The 19,257-nt window shown below is 40.3% G+C and overlaps 1 pseudogene; it reads left to right on the forward strand.

Annotated features, from left to right (window-relative positions):
• The first annotated feature begins 17,102 nt into the window (after nt 1–17,102).
• LOC105733247 (calcyclin-binding protein-like) lies at nt 17,103–17,746 on the forward strand (annotated as a pseudogene).
• Nucleotides 17,747–19,257: the final 1,511 nt, after the last annotated feature.

Genomic DNA, 19,257 nt, shown 5'->3' on the forward strand with positions numbered 1-19,257 from the left:
CTTCAAAATCCTTTCAAAAACAAACCTCCCCAACCCCCTCATTTAGGCAAGATTGAGAACATAATGGATTTAGGAATTTCAAAAGCAGTAACAGGTCCTCGCAGGGGACTTACAGACAGCGGGTTTTGGAAACATATGTCTTTGAAACATTTTTTCAGAGGCATTTGAATTCCAGCTGGTGGACTGCATATGGGGTCAAAATAAGCTTTCTAGTTTAAAAACAACAAAAAAGAAACTGAACTGAAATTTGCCCTGAGCTAAAGAGAAGGTCTTGTTCTTGTGGCAGCAGCAGCTGCAAACACACACCAGAGCAGAAGTCGGGACGACCAGGGACTTTCTCAGAGAAAAATGCTGGCTTTGACTAAAAGGAAAACATATTTACATCTTTGTACATTTTTCTGTCTTCCCCACTTCCCTGACCCACCTCCTCTCCCACCTACCAGGCTTGGCAGAACATAGCAGGTGATGCGTCAGAGAGAATGGTCACTGCGGCACACTGTGTGTAGAGGAAAAACGACTTTTCAAACCTTCCCTCTATGGAAAGTAGGGTGTGTTATGGGCTGAATTCTTTCCCCCCAAATTCCTATGTTGAAGCCCTAGCCCCCAGGATAGCGTCAGAAGGTAACTATACTTGAAGATACGGCCTGGTGGTTATGTTAAAATTAGGCCATTAGGGTGGGCCCAAATCCAGTATGACTGGTGTCCAAGAAAAGGAAATGAGAACACAGACTCATGTGAGGGACGGCCATGTGAGGGCACAGGAAGAAAACAGCCGTCTGAACTGAGGAAAGAGACCTCAGGAGAAACCAACCCTGCTGGCACCGTGATCTTGGACTTCCAGCCTCCTGGACATCAAGGAAATTCACTTCTATCATTTAAGCTGCCCAGTCTGGGCATTTGCAAGAGCAACCCCAGTTGACTAATGTGGGGCCCCTCTCTGCTCAACCCTGGAGTCACAAGGAAATCTCAACCCAGGAAGGCCACAAAGGGCTCCCTCATCAGGACTTCCTCAGGAAGTTCTCTGCTGACAGTGGATATCTGGGAAGAATGAGGAACAACCTGCCTTTGCAGGGACAGAGGTCTCAGGAATGCTTAGTTTGGGGAACTGGCCAGAGTCTTAAGCCTGGAAACAGACAGAGGTTGATTAACATTTGGCATGTGGGTCCCTCAAAGGGAAAACCTTTCATGTGCATGAGAGGTGGCTCTTGGAAGAGAGAAGTGAGAGCCTTGAATTCCTCTTCCAGACAGGCCTGTCACTAAATCCCACATCCAGGTTCTCAACATATAAATTCTAGATTACTTCTAGGCCAATGCTTCTCCAACTTCACTGTGATGCAAATCATGGAATCATATAGGATTTTTTTTTTAATTGTAGATTCTGATCCAGAAAGTCTGAGTGGGGTCCACGAACTTGCATTTCCAATTAGCCCCCAGAGACACTGGTGCTGCTGAGGGGCCATCCTTGGAGAGCTGGGCAGAGTCTCTGCGCACATGCTGACCTGTGTCTGGGTCCAGTGCAGCAGTGGCCCCCACCCACCCTTGCTCCATGGCACTCACAATTCCTGGTGTGTTCCTGACACCAGGCATCGGGGACAGATGAATAAGACAGTGAGACACAGGGGCGAGAGGGAAAAGGGTATGTACAGAGCCAGATGGGTCAGAGCTGGACCTAAAGGGCACGGAGCTAACTCAGCAACCTTAGGTGAGGGTTCTAACCACTTAGACACTTAGTTTTGCTTTCTGTAAAATAGGCACTCTATGTTTCATAAGGTAGACCTAAAAAAATTTGACACTTAGCTTACCTCAGACAAAAAAGAAAACAGTGACTCTCCAAGGGTCAAATGAGGAGGCTGACAGACAGAGAGACCTTTGGGGCAGAGTCTGGGGTCTCGCCCCTGTGTAGGATGAGGATGGGGTACTGGACCACAGTAAAGGAGGAGTAGAAACTAAGGCTGGTGCATAAAGTCTAGAGCTTCATAAAGCTGTCCCTTACTCTAAATAGAAAATCAAAAACTCAAGAATTCTGTAAGAAACTTTACTGTTTGGGGGAGAGGAGATAGAAAGTCATCCTTGAAAAATTGAAATGCCAGGTTGCACACACACAGATGTGCAATCCAAATTTGTACAATCAGTCTGGTGTGGGAATTCCAAGTGGAGAAATTAAAATAACTGTTCAAGACCATTAAAGTCTTGTATTTTTAGCAGAAGAAAATGTGAAATTATTGCTGCAGGGAAACTTCACAGCCCAGAGGTCATGGGACTCCCACAGAAAAAACAACGTCATTGAAGATGAGCTGACAATCAGAATTATAAACCCACCGCCAAGAAAATGAACCGCCATGAGAGTCAACAAATGCAATAAACAGAATCAGCACCTTCAAAACTGCAAAGCATCCATTCTTCTGAAAAGAACAAAGAAATAAAAAGATTTCGAAGTATGAAAGACACAAGAGAATAAATAAAAACCATACTCAAAGTATTAATCAGTGTGGAAAGTGACTTGAAAGAGGGCCACAGAAGTTCTCTAGGTGAAAAGTATAGTCATTGAAAAATAACTCAGTGGCAGAGTAAAACAGATGAAGCACGGCTGAAGGACTGGTGAACAGGAAGATGGTTCTGAGGACGTGAAAGAGAATGCGGCACAGAAAGAAAAAGACACAGCAGCTGAGAGACATGGAGGGGACGGAGGTTGGGTCCTTGAAACAGGAATTCTGGGAGAGAACAAAGTAAAAGGAAGACCAGCAATATTTAAAGAGATAAAGGCTGAGAATCTTCAGATTTAAAGAAAATACACATTTTCATTTTAGGGAAGCATGAAAGTTCTAGAGAAGAATGAATAAAAATAGAACTGCGCTAAATGTATTAACACCAGAGAACATTACAGAAAGAGACACTCTTTCTTACAAATGCAATTATATTTACAGATTTTTCACAATGGTTGATGTCAAAATAAAGGAATAATCACCTTTTCAGAAAAATAGGGATGAAAGTTTCTCCCACATAAGCCCACTAAACAGTAACTACTAAAAGATGAGCTGCAGTTAGATGGAAATTTAACCTGAGGTAGGAGTCAGTTGCCAGCAACAATGGTGACCCAAAAAAGGACAAATATGTTAGGAAATAAAAAAGAGCAGTGTCTGGGGGCAAAAAGGAAATTTGGGGAAGGTTTAAAACAGGTGCAGCTAAGGTACTAACAAGCAATAGCATGATAGGTAGAAGGGTAGAAATCAGAAGCGATATGCATCAATATCTTTGCATTGTTCAGCGTGAAAGTAAAAGAATGATTCATTTTATATTTGTCTATTTAAGTACATAAATTAGAAATTTGAAGGTAACTAAAAAAATGAAAATAGAGTATAAACTTTAAAATCATTAGAGGAAAAGATGAATTAAAGGAACCTAAGCAGTTCTATACAAGACAGAAAAAAGAAACATAGAAATAATGAACAAAAACATGGTACAGAGAAAACACCAAATAATATGGTAAAAGTAAGCACAAATATGGGTGATTGCAACGTAAACACTAAATTTGAATTATAAATTAAAGGATTTTTACATTTGATTATAACAAATAAATAATACAAAACAAAACCTAGCTAGTATTTAAGGGAAAGCATTTTAGAGATTAAACAATTTATTACTTACTAATAAAACATGTATTTTCAGTAGGATTTTCAGCCTACATGTCACTAACAACATAGTATCTGAATCTATAAGCAAGAACTTTTAGAATTACAATTAGAAATAATTAAGTTATGGTCACAGTTGGGGAAAAGTAATGAATTAGCCAGAAGTTGTATTAAGGATGGGTAAGATCAGAAAAATGTATTAATGAGCTTGATCTAAAGGATACTTTGTGAATTCTGTACCCGACAATGGAAGAACATGTTGTTTTTTTAATATTGTGAACATATTTTTGTTTTTCTTTTTTGAAAATCTAGTTTTAAAAACCATCACATATAAATGTCATTAATTCCAGTAAAAGCAGTGATGGTGCAGCCTGACCTAAAAGTAAAGTCTCTACACTTAGCAGGGGGAGGAGGGGGAAAGCAGAGTGTGTGTGACGGAATGTTGGAATGAGACAAGTATGTGAGGTAAGATGAGAGTTCCACAGCCCAAGTCAGCGATTTCTGGGATTAGTTCCCAGCCTCATGTTGATTAGCTCTGTGACTCTGGGAAAACTCACTTAGACTCCTTGAGCCTCAGTTTCCTCATCTATGTAATGGGTCTAATAGCAGCGTCTACATCCTAGGGCTGTTGTGAGAATAATGTAAGACACTACATTTTTAGTGCCCAACACCATGTCTGTCTCCTCGTAAGAATGCAATAAGTTAGCTGTTTTCATTTTCATTATTTTAATGTCCTCCCTCCTATGTCAAATTATTTGAATGTATTACTATATTCTAAAGTAACTGTGTTCTATCTATCTGTCTGCCTTCTTTCAAGAATTTATTCTACTATCTTGTTTCAAGAATCTGAACTCTGAGTTAAATATTTGTGTTATGAACATCTTTTGTGTTAAGATGTCTTTGCAATGTGTTTTATTATAAAATTAGGGTGCTATTACTAACACATGAGAAGTGAGGAGGCCCAGAAAAATAGATGAAGCTATTTCGAAGAAACTGCATTAGTAAAACAATGAAGCAAAATATTTCAGAAATACGTAATAAGGACTCCACATATTACTGAACAGATGATGAAATTTGCAGAGGCAAATAGTAGCCATGTGGCTTTTGTCATCCCAATGCAGTGAGGAACTCAAGAGTCTGGGGACATCCTAACCTTACTCGAAGTAACTCAACCCTACAAACACAACACTATGGTATGATTAGAACTAAGGAAAGACTTCTTTGAAAAGTGTCTTTCTATCTTAACACAGAATTTTTCACGTAAAACCCTGACTTAGAAGCCCGAAAGCAGAGGTTGTAATGAGCTGAAATCATGCCACTGGATTTCAGCCTGGGCGACCAAGCAAGACTCTGTCTCAAAAAAAAAAACAAAAGAAAGAAAGACATGTATTTACATATTTGGCAAGAATGATTGAAAATTTCTGCATATGTTATGTTTAAATAAAATTGTATATAATACCAAAAAAAAAAAAAAACCTTGACTTTGCCCTCCAGGATGATAAAAGTTCATTAGATAAAAACTTCAAGATTTCTCCTGAAATGTTGCCTTTCAAGAGCCCAAGTGACCTGCTGCTTTTGCTCAGATGCTGGTGTGAGCTCAGTCTGGACGACCTCTTTCCACATCAGGACAGGGCAAGACGTATTTTCATGGAGCCTCCATTTTCACCAGAATGAATGGTGTGGGTTTTTGCTAGAATTGAGAACTTGAGTTGGGGGCTTGAAGCAGAAGGAAAAGGACCAGGCCATGCCCCTGGGCAACTGGGCCCAAAGGTCTGTTATGGGTGTAAACAAGGTTTCATTCAGGGCAATCCTGCACCCAGTGCCTTTGAGTGCCTGGGACAGTTAGAGCAAGGGGGTGTCCCTAGGACCTTGGACAGTGTAGAGACAGAGAGGCCATGGGGAATGGGAGAAAGGAGCATGGCATGGGGTGAGGGTGGGGTCTGCAGTGTGTTGTCAGGAAAATGAATGGATGACTACTTTGGCATGATTAAGTGGTGGGATGTTGTAAAATGCCAGGTCCACACAGCGGCCTCCACACATGGGGAGCTGTGGACAGGTGTTATCAGGCAGGAGGCTAGGCACTTGGCACTGCAAGGCCCAGCCTGAAGGCAAGTGACAGTAAGGGCTTGAACCAAGGAAGTGGCAGGGGGGCATTCTGTGGTCTTCTGCTTGTCAAATCCAGGTACACAGAATAAACACAATCACATGTGTGTGATCGAGGCACACACGCAGAGACATGGCTCTGCTGTGTCACTGTGAAGTTTCTAGCCTCTATTACGGGGTTTAGTGGTCTCCAAAGATGGGGTGCATGTATCCAGAGGTACTCAGGATAATCTATCAGTCTGTATTGGTTTCATGCAAAGAAATCCATTTCTTTGTAATATTTCATCTGTGGAATGATCCTAGTTTCCTGCTGTGGGACCCTGTGTCTGAGATGGGGTTTCACAAATACTCAAGAAGGACCCCACAGCACAGGGGTGATGGCTGTATCTTCATTCGTTTCTTTGCTTCCAGGACATCAGTATTTAGCAATTTCTTTGCACTGGATCTGCAGACTCTATGATCTGCACTGGGGGTCCTGGGTGGGCTGGGGCTTAGGACTCACATTAAGAATGGTTGTGCTGATGTGCGCCCACTGTCCACTGATAACCAGTCCTGCTTCAGGCAACAGAGAGGACTATGGTGGCTTCAACATGCAAACACAGCTCAGTTCAGAAATCATTCAGTTGGGGATATTATTCAAAATCTTCCCTCTTCTTTAGAAATTGAGATTTCTGAGGCTTCCCATGCTGGGGCTTGCTTCAGGGAGAGGATGTGGTCAGTTCCACTCCCCCCACTGCCGCTGTCCCCATCTTTCCCATCCACTAAGAGCTGTTTCAGAGGAGGGAGGGAGAAGGATGAGGGAGGAGAGGTCTGAGATGGGATAGCTCCTGCCTAGCCGGAGACTGTGTTGTCTCTGGGTCTAGAATGAGATAAAAGTAGATTCTTCATCTTGTTGATGTCATTGAGAGTCCTTCAGGGAGTCCTAGCTGGAGATGTGGTTTTTTTCACCAAGACAGATGTACCTTTATCCAGATGGTTTCCTGGAATACTTCTTTAGCATGTAGGATCCAGGAGTTTCTTGCTGTTGGGTCCCTCTCTCCCTTCAAGTGGCCCTTTAGACAGAACCCAACTACTGTTGCTCTGTCTTTTTGGTGACCCCATTTGTTTGCCAGGAAGCATGATAACACCTGATCCCTGAAATCCTTGGGAGTGGGCTTTCCCTGCCCGAGTCTCATCTCTCACTGTAGGCATGTCAGTGAGTCCGGCAGGCAGCCCAAAAGCCTCCCAACTTCAAGGAAGCAATTCAAGGCACCACATGAAGAATCAGCACCATCTGCCCCTCACCAGGTGGGACTGCAGCTTTCTGCCAAGATGTGAGGTCAGCATGCCCTTCCCCTCCCTGCTCTCTAAACCCTTTGATTTTTGGTCTGGTTTGGGGGCTCAAAATGAAGCTACTTCTTGGAAATTTTCTTTGTAAATTCTGGTGGTGGTGTTCCAGTTTGCAATTTGAGCACCAGAGGGACTTCAAAACTTCGGTGTGACACTTTGTGACATGTAAATAGGGAAAAAAGTTGCCCATATTCTTTTTTTCTTTTATTTGGCTGATTGAACTCAAACAGAAAGGATGGGAGACCACTGCTCTAGACTTTTGCTGCTTATCTTACTTATCCATTCTAAGAGATTTCTGGCCTTTCTATACCAAGGTTCTTTGCTTCAGAAATTGCAGTAGAAAAGCATAGCCCAGGTTTTGAGACAAAATCCATCATTTGGCTGCCCAGCTTCCAAAAGAAAGTTCCAAATAATTCTCCTTCCAGACTCAGACATTCCAGGCCCTATCAGAGCTTAAACGTGCTTTTTCTGTTTGGTCAGTCTGACTTAAATTACTCTGGGCATTTTTGAGGTTCATGAACAAGAAAAAAACCTTTTTCAACCTGAAAAATAAATGGAAGCCATTCATTTTGGCAACAGATAACTCCAAAAGATGTGACCTTTCAGAGTTCACACTGCCTATGTGAATTGTTTCCTTGGAGAAACAGAATCTGCATGAGTTCAATCAAGTAATGTCAAGGAGAAAATGTTAAGTGATGGAAGAAGAAAAAATATTTAGAAGACAAGGAATGTTTGGAGCCAATTATTCTCCTTGATTTCCCGACGAGCTGTACGTCTGGGCTTCGACATCGGGCAGAATGTTTTACATCACTTTAGTAACCAGATTAGTTTGGCTGAATACATACAATGATTTGATTTAGAGAAAGTGATCATTATAGTGGCTAGGAAAATAAGTCTCTATAGAAATGGGATAATTTGATAGCTACTGAGTGGGACAGATTTGTGTGGAATCTTGCGCAAACAAATCCGAATGACACTTTTCCTCTTGGTGGATTCCTTTGGTAAACAACCTACCGGTTTCTGGAAATAGACCATTATGCAAATTCATAAAATACAACGAGATCTTTTCACCTTGTGATGTTTATAATTCTCTCCCTTGGAAATAAGATCTTTAAATGAAAATCTCCATGGTAATGCTCCGTGAAGAGTAACACCATAAATGTCTTGCTAGGCAAAAGGAAACAAAAAATGCTGGGCTACTCAGAGAAGTAGTAACTCAATTTCGTGGCCGAGATATTTCAGATTCTCTCAAAGACTATATTTTACAGATCTTTTTTTATAGTATTGCTGTGGACATGACTGTTTTTATTGCTCCTTGCTGGCTCAAGGTAGGTGTAGGGGATATGTGACCAGGACCAAAGGCTATTTTCTTGCCTCGCATAGCTCAGGCACCTCTTTTGCTTGATGATACTGAGAAGTCCATCGTTAGCTGCAGCACAGAAGGTACACGCCACAACGGCAGGGGCAGGGGATGCTGTGCGAGTGGAATGGAGCATTATTAGCCAAAGTTGTAAAGGCATCTTGAAACTCACAAAACACTTTCCCATTCTGCAAATATTTAGTGAGCGGCTGCTACAGGCTGGTTACTATACATTCATCACTCTTATGTTCAAATGCTTCTCCCAGTGTTAAAAACCAGACCTCCGCAAAGATTGGCATACCAAAAATGGCTTGCACACAGTCCTTGTCTTTACTGGCATCCTGCATGAGAAAATCTCATTGCCCAGAGACTCAAAGAAAATGGTCAGATGTCAAAGGAGAGACTTCTAGGAGACACCAAAACAAAAACATTAAAAAAAAAAAAAAAAAAAAAAACTTAAGAACAACTAGAAAAACAAACAAAATAAACCCAAAGCAAAGCACAGAACCCATGGGCCCAATAAAGTATTTTGCAACTTAAATTAAGTACAAAGCAGGGCATCTTGAGAAATTCCCACATTTCCAAGGCCGAACCACAGCTGGAACTCAGGGAGTCACTTGAATCCCTTAGGAAATAGATGCAGTAAAGGAACTGCATTGCACAAGGGCCAAGTAGAAAGACTGCATGTCTCCACCACCCAAGGACATCAAGGGCCTTCCTGGGAAGCCAGGGGAAGACTAGAGACCTCATGGAAAAGCAAGAGCAAAACTGGAAACCCAGACCCTAAAACAAAATATTAAGTAAACACTTCCAGAGAGAGGGATACAGAAGAGTTGATGTGGCAAATACAGCAGTATGAATTAGTTGAGCACATGGAATGAAGAGAAGTGTGGGATGATGCCTTTCCAAACCCCACCAGGCTGTGCTTCCCTATGGAAAACATTTAAGAGCCTGTAGGCCTGCCCTGTAAGTACAGCCCTGCTTTGGTAATAGGGAGGCCTAGGGTGGCTCTAATCTGCAAGTTCAGCTTCATTTAGAAATCATTTCATTGAATATTTCATTCAAAAGCTTTGATCTTCATTAGAAGTCAAGATAGGCACTAGAATAAAAATGTTAGGTTTTAAGCAATGGCCTGTGGTTCAGAGACTATCAGAAAATGGGATAAAGCCTAGAAAGCAAAGTGGAGATCTGGCCAGGTATCCCACTTCACCAATTTGTTGTTGTTATGTTTTTATTTGTTTAATATTCAAGGGCATTATCTTATGTGTATTCCCAATAAAGTACATATTTTGATATCTGGCTCTGTTAATGTTTTAATGTGTATTTCACAGGTTTCTGTCAGCAAAACTTTGATCAGCCATGGATTTCCTTGTCCAAAATCCAAAAGGGAGAATGACTAACTGTGGTTTGCAAGTCTTATTCTTCCCTTTTTTTTTTTTTTTTTGGTTAAGCATTACTCCCTGCACATCTGCATAGATACAGGCATACCTCAGAGATATTGTGGGTTCAGTTCCAGACCACTGCAATAAAGCAAATATTGCTGTAAACTGAGACACACCAATTTTTTGGTTTCCCAGTGCATATAAAAGTTACATTTACACTATACCGTAGTCTCTTAAGTGTGCAGTAGCATCATGTCTGAAAAACAACGTATAAGCTTTAATTAAACATACTTTATTGCTAAAACATGCTAACAATTATCTGCCTCAGTGGTGATGGCTGCTGACTGATCAGAGTGGTGGTTGCTGAAGGTTGAAGAAGTTGTGGCAATTTGAAAAAGTCAGACAATAAAGTTTGCTACATTGACTGACTCTTACTTTCACAAAAAATGTCTCTGTGGCAAATGATGCTGTTGATAACATTTTACCTTCAAAATTGGAGTCAATCCTCTCAAACTCTACTACTGCTTTATCAATTAAGATTATGGAATACCCTAAGTTTTTTGCTGTTATTTCAACAATGATCATAGTATCTTTGTCTAGAGGAAATTCCATCTCATGAAACCACTTTCTTTGCTCATCCATAAGAAGAGACTCCTCATTCATTCAAGTTCTATCCTAAGATTGCAGCAATTCAGTCACATCTTCAGGATCCACTTTTAATTCAAGGTCTCCTGCTATTTCCACCACATCTGCAGTTACTTCCTTTACTGAAGTCTTGAATCCCTCAAAGTCATCCATGAGGACTGTAATCAACTTCTTCCAAACTCCTATTAATGTTGATATTTTGACCTCCTCCCATGAATCATGAATGATCTTAGTGGCATCCAGAATGGTGAATCCTTCCCAAAATGTTTTCAATTTACTTTGCCCAGATCCATCAGAGGAATCACTACCTACCACAGCTATAGCCTTATAAAATGTGCTACTTAAATAACAAGACTTGAAAGTCAAAACTACTCCTTAATACATGGGTCACAGGATAAATGTTGTGTTAGCAGTCATGAAAACAAGATTCATCTCCTTGTAAATCTTCATCAGAGAACTTCAGGGTGACCATGTGCATTGTCGATGAGCAGTAATATTTTGAAAGAAAATCTTTTTTTTCTGAGCAGTAAGTCAATAGTGGGCTTAAAATATATATTCAGCAAACCAAGCTATAAACAGAGATGCTGTCACTGAGGGCTTGTTTCATTTACAGAGCCCAGGAAGGGTAGATTTAGCATAATTCTTAAGGGCCCTAGGATTTTCAGAATAGTAAATGGACACTGGCTTCAACTTAAAGTCACCAGTTGCATTAGCCCCCAAGAGAGTCAGCCTGTCCTTTGATGCTTTGAAGCCAGGCATCGACTTCTCTCTAGCTATCAAAGTCCTAGATGGCATCTCCTTCCAATATAGGGCTGCTTTGTCTACATTGAAAATCTACTTAGTGTAGCCACCTTCATCAGTGATCTTAGCTAGATCTTCTGGATACCTTGCTGCAGCTTCCCCATCGGCATTTGCTGTTTCACCTTGCACTTTTCCATTATAGAGATGGCTTCTTTCCTTAAACCTTATGAACCAGCCTCTACTTGCTTCCATCTTTTCTTCTGCAGGTTCCTTACCTCTCTTAGCCTTCATAAAATTGAAGAAAGTTAAAGCCTTGCTCTGGGTTAGGCTTTGGCTTAAGGGAATGCTGTGGCTGGTTTGATCGTCTGTCTAGACCACTAAAATTTTCTCCATATCAGCAGTAAGGCTGTTTCACTTTCTTATCATCCATGTGTTCACTGGAGTAGCACTTTTAATTTTCTTCAAAATCTTTTCCTTTGCTTTTGCACCTTGGCTGACGGGCACAAGAGGCCCAGCTTTTGTCCTGTCTCAGCTTTTGACATGCCTTCCTCACTAAGCTTAGTTGAGGTGGGGGGAACCCTGCAAAATCCGAGGCAAGGGTCTGAAGCCTCAGCATGTTCTCATGTAAACATAGAATTAGAAAAGAATAAGAGATATAGTTACATAGTTATTCCTATATATAATCATAAATAATCACATAGCTATTCATATGTAATCATAAATATATACATATATAATCATGTAATCTTTAATCCTATTAATAATCTCAGGTCAAGAAGTATGGGACTGAAATGGCATTGGGAAAGAGGTGACCCTAAGGCAAGATGCTCTAAGTCCTTTGTCATGCCCACATAAGGGCTGCTGGAGGACGCCTCGGCTGTGCCATAGCGTCAGCGCTGTGAAAGCGCCCGCTGTTTAGCCAGCTAGGGAAGGGGGAGTGAGGAGAAAACTCCACTCTTCCAAGCTCTTGCGGTAGGCCTGACGGCTGTCAGCAAGGCCCACAGACATCGGGGACTTAATTGTCTCTATGTGGTGCTGTGCTTCAGGGGTCACATTCCATGTTTACTTTCAAGTTCCGCTTCTGCACCTGGTTCCTCTTTTTCTTAGAAGATAAGAATTAGTAATAGTAACATAAATCCTAGTGACCTTGTTATTTCTTGACAAGTATGAAAAAAGTGCTGATGCCTTAGGTTTTCTCCTTGCCGTGGCTTCTTTGAAGTCTTGGGCCCCTGTCTCCAAGACACGTTATTTACCTGACCCTATCACTGACCACCATTACGTCATCCTACCTACCCTTTCCCCAGCTTTGTACTCAATAAAAGTCAGAGTGTCCAGGCACTCCGGGCCACTGCTGGACTCTGCACTTTGGTTGCCAGTGGACCCCTGGGCGCAAACTCTGTTTTCTCTTTCCTGGTGTCTTGTGTCTTTTATTTCCACAGTTTCTTGTCTCCACATGAGCAGAGAGGTGCTCAAAGGACCCTCTAGTGCTGGACCCTATGCTTAGTCATTTCTAGTTTTTGGTTGAAAGGGAGAGATGTAAAACTTCCCTTCATTTGAACAGTTAGAGGCCATCGCAGGTTATTAATTGTCCTAATTTCAGTAGCACTGTGTCTCAAGAAATAGAAAGGCCCAAAGAGAGGGAAAGAGATGGGGAATGCCTGGTCAATGTAGCAATCAGAACACCGACATTTATTGATTTAAGTTTGCCATTTTATATGACTGTGGTTTTTCATGCACCCTCCCTAATTACAATAGTAACATCAGAGATTAATAATCATGATCACAGGTATAATAATATAAATAACATATAATAATATATGTTGATATTATATCTGTGATCATTATTATATAATAGAATTATATTATAACAGATATTATAATAATAATAAAGCTTGAAATATTGTGAGAATTACCAAAATGTGACACAGAGACAGGAAGTGAGCACATGCTGTTGAAAAAATGGTGACCGTAGACTTGTCTGATATGGGATTGCTACAAATCTTTAATGTGTAAAAACACTAGAGCAAAGTACAGTAGAACAAGGTATCCCTGCAGTGCTATGACAAAGGTGACATGGAGCGCTGGATTTGTTGGCGTCATTGCTCATCTAGAAACTCTGAAGGAGGCTGAGCAGACCCCTTGCCAGCTCTAGCTCTTGTTCACATGAACTCAAATCTTCCTAGGCTCTGAATTATTAGAAATTCTTCCTGCCCTGCCACTGACTAGCTGAGGGTGTCTGTATTTTCTGCTGCTCCAAACCTGATGCCTGGGTCTCCTGGGATGAAATGACATCTGGGGATGCTGTTATCCTGCTGCATCTCTGCTCTGGCTTCTAGGTCTCACCCAATTTTCTGGTAATCTCCAATCCACATGCCGTTCAGTTAAGATCTGACGTTCTTATAGCCCCCACTTGGGGAGTCATCTAGACTGTTAACCTTCTGCTTCAGGAAACGCTCTCCTCCTGAATAACTCTCCTCAGTTGTGGAAGAAACCACATTTTCTCCAGTCCCTACACCTCTGCCTGCTCATGAAATGCTGCATTCCTGGGGTGACTAGGTAGCTCCCATTCCACTGTCTACACCTCACTCACCCTTCCCTAAGCAGGTGGGAGATTTGTCTGTGGGCCAGTGGGTAGGCCTTTCTCTACACTCTTCTTTGGAGCCCCTGCCCACAGGGTTCACACAGGTCCATGCACACTTGTGCCTCTGTCACCAGCCCCTTCAGGGCCTGACTTAAAAGGTAACTTCTTGGTGAGCTCGTCCCTGGTTACCTTACGGGAAACTCTGTTGTACTTTCAACACTGACCATGCCTTATTCCTCTTCACTGCTTTAATTTTCTCTTTAGCTCACATTACTATTAAAAAATATATGTATACACACACACACTCACAAACACTTTTTAATAGAGATAACTTACTTATCTTTTTGTTTGACTCCTCCAATCATGTTCTGATGAATGTTTTACCACTGGCTGTTCACAGCAGGATGGGGTGGGGATGCCCTGATGGGTAGTGCTTGCCAGTGGTGTAAACATTCCCACAAGGGCTAATTTGCAAGAATGGCTATGTTCAACAACCAGCTTGCAAAATCCCTGAGAATTTCACAATTTGGTCTTGCAAACCTGTTTGAGCCAGTTCTAAGATTCCACGGACTGTCCCCACACTGAGACATCCCATGAGGGTGTCCCTTGAGGGCAGGGGTTTCTGCATGCTTTGTTAACTGCTATAACTTCAACCCTCTAAATAGTTTTTGGTCCATGGTAGAAGTTTCATAAATAGCTGTTAAATGAGAGAATGAGTATAAACACATACTTTACAATTGGGATAATTATATAAAAAGAACAAGGCATTCTGTTATTTTCACTTATGCTCACAATGAGAACTTTGCCCATGCAGTTACATGTTAATGTAGAATATTTAAATGATGCTTTAATGATTAGCCTTGGTGTATAGTTTGTTGCACTGCTACTTTATATTTAGGTAAATTTTATCTCATTAAAAATAACACTATTATAAATATCTTTGAACATAAATATTTATTCACATTAACTAGGTCAGATGTGGTGGTATATTGTTTGTGGCTATTAAAATTATACTAAAAGAAGTCTGAGAAATAAATTTGAGAAGATTTTGATAATATTCTGAAATTAAAATGACATATGAATGTTTGACCAAATACAACTGATATTAGAATTTTAAGAAACTAAGTTAATTAGTTTTTTAATTGTTAAGAAATTTGATATAGACCATAGCACAGATAAGGAACCCAGAAAATTGACTTTCTATAGATACAAATATAATATGTAAAACAATATTATAAACAATGCAGGATAGACATTAAAAAATATGTTGGGTGTAATTTGTAGCAATGTGAAAAAATTAACTTAGATTCATGTTTAATATATTGTAAAACAAAGTCAAAATAGATAAAATAAAACTAAAATTGCTAAAGTTAGAAAATACATTTAATACAAAGAGTATGGAAATGAGAATTTTCCAAGGATTAAAGCAATAGAAAAAAAAAATAAGTTCAACAAACTTAAAAATATAATAAAAATTTAAAATTATATTCTACAAACACTAACAGAGTTAAAATTGAAATAAAAGTTGTGACAACAGTGACAGGCATAGTTTTGTTAAAATCTTATCCCAAACTACAAAATTCTATGAGGTCAGAAATGGACAAGAGGTTAAATAATATAACAATAAGTTTTATTTTAAGTAAAGTATAAATGATAAACACACATTAGGGAAAATAAAAATAAAACAATACAAAGTAGAATTTTATAAGCATAGCTCATATGCTTAGTTCAAGTCTCTTTTCATTTATCACACCACTTGGATTGATTCCATTTTAATTCTGCCATGCCTTCATTGAGTTATTCATTGATTCAAATGTGGATCTCAATTTGTCCAATCCAAGTTCAGTCATGGAGGTTCCAAAGGAAATAGCAGAAGCTTGCCAAGGTAACCAGCAGATCCTAGAGCTGATGTGTGATTGTATTGTCCTGAGAGATATTAGAATAACATTCTTTTGTTCTTCCTCAAGAGAAGTAAAACCTCAAAGACTCAGTAAGCCAGAAGCAAATATATTTCAGATCCAAGTGAATTGCCTTGAGATTCCTTCACATTTGGCCCCTATGTGAAGCTTAAACACAGAGGTAAGTGCATTTGTGTGCTTCATGTGCACTGGAATCCACTGGTGCAATTTTGTTATGAAAACAAGGATCATTATGAGAGTATCCAGCTTCAGAGGGGGCTGTGCATCACTAAATCATGGTTTTCCAGGTGGCAGAAGAGATGGCAATTTTTGTCTGATCTGAACCTGCAGAGGCCCCATCTCCACACAAACCAGGTGGGCACTGATGGTATTTGTTTGAGTGTTTTGTTTCCATGTCACTGATATAGACTTCAGAAAGATATGGCTGCAAGGATTCTGAATGGCAGCCTGGGAGGCTCAAAGGACTCAGGGAGAAAACAAGCACCAATAGTTATTTTAAGAGTAATGACAATAATTATGATAAATAGCTGGCTACGATTTTTGAGAGATGAGAACATGAGGTGAACTTTGTGTTCTCTCTGGTTTCTGCATGGAGTCACTTTTCAAACTGTGACATGAGGAAGTAGAGCTCCGTAAAGAGCTGCAGTCTCACTCATCAGTAAAGCAGCTGGATGTTCGGGGCCATGAGAGTGTGGGGCATCTAGCCACTGTCATGGAACTACTTAGAAAAGGGAACCAGTAGCCATTCCACAATGTACACATATTTCAAAACACCATGACATATACCATAACATATATAACTTTTCAATAATTAAAAAAATTAAAACTGAAAACTATGGGGAATTGGTTAAAAAAAAGGGGGGGCACCAAAAATATTTGAGATACCTTGAGTCTTTGGCTGAGCACTATACTTCATGTACACAAGGCAGCTGAGAGCTGCAGCTACTGGGGCTCTGAGTCAGAAGGAGGCTTTTGAGGTCATATGGTTCTGAGAGATGCTGGAGTTCTAACCAGCAAGATCAGAATGAGCTCACTGAATGAGATCCCAAATGGGCAATGCCTCAGAGTAGGGCTCTGTTAGCCCTGGAATAAGGGCTACTCTAGATGTGCCTTAACAAAGCTGAGATCATTCCTTGTCAGACTGATGCTTATCCACCAGTAAATAAACTGCCTGTCACAACAAAAATTGATACCTTTTGAAGGAAGAAAACGAAATTCATTTCTCAACAGTGTAACTAACATATGATTGAAAATGGAATGTAACCAGGCTACTCCTTCTCCCCCTTTTTCTTGTGGAGGCTGAGAGACTGGCCTTACACAACATAGCCGCCTGGCGGGTCTGCTGTCCTAGAGCAGACTGAAGTAAGTGACTCTGTAGTGAACTTCCGACTTGGACTCCGAAGCTTGCTACAGAAAGATCTAGAAGAGGTAAAGGTGTTGCTGGAAAAGGCTACTAGGAAAAGAATATGTGATGCTCTTACAGCTGAAAAATCCAAGATTGAGACAGAAATCAAGTACAAGATGCAACAGAAATCACAGAAGAAAGCAGAACTTCTTGACAATGAAAAGCCAGCTGCTGTGGTTGCAGTGAAAATTAGTAATTATGGATGGGATCAGTCAGATAAGTTTGTGAAAATCTGCATTACCTTAACTGGAGTTCATCAAGTTCCCACTGAGAATGTGCAGGTGATTTCACAGAGAGGTCATTTGATCTTTTGGTAAGGAATCTAAATGGGAAGAGTTACTCCATGATTGTGAACAATCTCTTGAAACCCATCTCTGCGGAAGGCAGTTCCAAAAAAGTCAAGACTGATACAGTTCTTATCTTATGTAGAAAGAAAGTGGAAAACGCAAGGTGGGATTACCTGACTCACGTTGAAAATGAGTGCAAAGAAAAAGAGAAGCCCTCCTATGACACTGAGACAGATCCTAGTGAGGGATTGATGAATGTTATAAAGAAAATTTATGAGGATGGAGAAGATGATATGAAGCGAACCATTAATAAAGCCTGGGTAGAATCGAGAGAGAAGCAAGCCAAAGGAGATACAAAATTTTGAGACTTTAAAGTCCTTTTGGGGAACTGTGATGTGATGCGGAAATACTGATGTTTCCAACAAGGGAATATTGGTGAGCTGCATATATAAATTTGACAGATAGCTATTTACATAGCCTTCTAAGTAAAGGCAGTAAATTCTCCATTTCCTACTGGAGGATTTATTTAAATAAAATATGCTTATTAAACACACACACACACAAATAACATATGATTGAAAATTACTAGGTATGAGAAGAAGTAGGAAAAGTCAATATAAACAGACTCAAATATGAGACAAATTTTTCAATTAGCAGGCATGGACTTTAAAACAGCTAATATAAATGTACTGAAAGATTTCAATGAAAAAATAAGCAGAATAGTTGAGCAGAAGGGGAACAGGATCAGAGACATGGAAACTAGAAAGTAAACCAAATAGATATTCTAAGACTAAAACGTTATTATATTTGAAGTGAAAAGTTCAATAGATAGACTTAAGAAAAGGCTATATACATTAAAAAAGAAAACATTAGTGAACTGGAAGAAAACTCCCTAAACTAAAAAAATAAAGAGAATAACTCTTTTTTAAAAAGAACAGAGCCTCCTTATTGAGAAGTCAACAAGCACTGGTGTTGGGAAGGGAGCATGGGCTTGGAGTTGTTAAGGCCAGGACGTGAAACATGAATTTACTTATGCCTCAATATATCATTTAACTTCCGTGACCTGATTTTTTAGGTGGAGATATTGTGGGGTGGGGATGAGAAGGCATATATTGCATAAAAAGTGAGGTAACTCTGGAGGCTGGGATGAGAGGATTGCTTGAGTGCAGGAGTTCAAGGCTTCAGTAAGCTATGATTGCACCACTACACTCTGGCCTGGGCAACAGAGCAAGACTCTCTCTCAAAACAAAACCCAAAAAGCGAACAAACAAAAAAGTGAGTTCATAAAGTATAGAGAGATAAAAGGACTATCCCAAGATCACAGAAACAGTAAAATTCAGAATGGGAAATCAAACGTTTATCCTCTGATGCTCAGTCTAACACCTTTTCCTATAGAAAAGTCACTGGCAAAGGCAATGGATGTGCTAAGGCTTTTTGGATGATTGGGACATTTGGGGGCTGTGTTCAGACTGGACCAATGAATATTTGTTTCAGAAATGAGATTTGAAGAATTGTGACATTCAAATCAAGGCAAAAAGACCCAAATCTTGCAGCTGATTCCAGGTAGGTCAAGTCACCAATTATTCTGAACATCAGACCACACACATATAAAACGGACATTATGTGCTGTGTGCACAGAATGTGGTGAATATTAAGTTGAAGCACACAGGAGTAGCCAGCCCCCAGGGAACATACCTTTCCATACTCTGGATCAAGGGTCTTGAACTATTATCCATCATTACACTGAGCTCCTGAGAGCCAGGGACAGAGGTTCTGGATCCTTTGTTTATTCCCCGAAAACAAGGCTAGCATGACTACATAAAAGCTGAAGTGAACGTGTGTGAAAGAGTACATTTTTGGCAGTTCCCAGCCTCAG

Source organism: Aotus nancymaae, unplaced genomic scaffold (genome assembly GCF_030222135.1).
Source record: "Aotus nancymaae isolate 86718 unplaced genomic scaffold, 86718_ANA_hifiasm-v0.15.2.pri h1tg000099l, whole genome shotgun sequence".
NCBI classification, from domain to species: Eukaryota; Metazoa; Chordata; class Mammalia; order Primates; family Aotidae; genus Aotus; species Aotus nancymaae.